This window comes from Halyomorpha halys, unplaced genomic scaffold (genome assembly GCF_000696795.3).
Source record: "Halyomorpha halys isolate HHAL.00 unplaced genomic scaffold, Hhal_1.1 Scaffold240.1, whole genome shotgun sequence".
Taxonomy (NCBI): Eukaryota; Metazoa; Arthropoda; class Insecta; order Hemiptera; family Pentatomidae; genus Halyomorpha; species Halyomorpha halys.
This window is the reverse complement of record NW_027115703.1, coordinates 1,012,524-1,014,116: the sequence shown is the minus strand read 5'-3', so window position 1 is coordinate 1,014,116 and position 1,593 is coordinate 1,012,524.

Sequence of the window (1,593 nt, the reverse complement as noted above, 5' to 3'; positions counted from 1 at the left end):
AATAATCGAGAACTCTAGAACTCTTATGGATACTACTAGAACTCAAAAAAAAATTGAAATTTTTCAAGGATGGGGGGCCAACTTCACAGAGGTGGAAAATGGTGAATATATTAGGGCTAAGGATACGAACAGTTAAAGCATTTGCTAATATTTTTTTAGAAATAAGAAGGTTAGGAAAATAATACTTTTCGTATCTCTTTCACCAAGTATAATATTATATTTAAGAACTAGGACGTAGGAAGAAATACCTCTTTAACTGAACCGTTTGAAGAGGTTTGCTATTTCCAAAAAGTAGATTAGGTCCAGCGAAGGACTTAAGACTAGGGATTAGGAAATTTATTCTAAATATGGGAATTTGCAATGATCGATGATAAGGAAATTCAGTACTACTGAGAATAAAAAAAAAATTCCATTAAGTCCAGATTTAAAGTCACAGAACTATTGCATGGTTTATTTACTAAGGACTTCTTCATATTTCAAAGATATGTCATTTTAAATGGTACAAGTTAATGTTGAAATAGATGAAAATATTCCTGGAAATGAAAAAGGTACTGTTTAGGTAAACTACAAACTATTCGTTGTACTTGAGGAATTATGGTAAGAATAATATTTTAACGAACATAGACACGGGTTAACTCTAAATATATTTTCTCATTTATGTAGACAAGAAATAATTCTTTTACAAGTGTACTATGGAAGGGTCAGCTATCCGATTCAGTATTTAACTCATGTAGAATGTTCGAAATGAGACTGAAGGTTAAGTCCCGGCGTTGGAGAGACATATAGAGGAGACTATGATTTTTATATTTGTGAAAGGAAAAATAGTGTTGCTAGGGACAGGTGAAGTATTAGTTTCTATCCCTTATATAAAAGGCAAAGCTAAAAGGAATTTATTGTGAATAATTGTACAAGTTGTTAAACCAGGGTATATTTAATTTAGTTTGTATCCGCAGGTAAAACAGGGATGGTTCCTAATAATAATTTGTAATATCATCCTCAATAAAATTGAAAACCATAGTATTTTTATCTCGTATTTATTTTTAATAAAAGGAAGATGGTCCAGGAGCAATCAAAGAAAACTCAAATAGTGATTAAACTATTTATATTGAGCCAACGTTTAATATTTGATTTGATTTTTATCTAAATAAATGTTTTTCGAAATTAATTATTGTTAGGGACAATTCGGATATGTTCTTGGCAAATATTATAGTATAAGGTAGATAGTTTTAAATAGTCGGAGAAAAAAATGATATATATTTGTTATATGTAATGCCAGGAAAACCTACCTGTGATCTTGAACTCAAACAAATAATTCAAATAGTGAAATGAAAATCAAAATTTGAAGAGTCTTGATTAATAGATTGATATTCGAATATATTTAATAAAATTTAAATATACGAAGATGGTCAGGGTTGCGGTAAAAAAAAGAACAAATAGTTTAAAAATATTTTAATGTTCATTTTTTGGACATTAAAATTATTTTAGTTTTAAATTATAAATCATCGAGGAAATGCTTCACTAGATAGACCTACCAATTGATGAAAGACAGAATATAAGCATCTCCTACATGCCAAAGCACGATTCCGCTGAAGT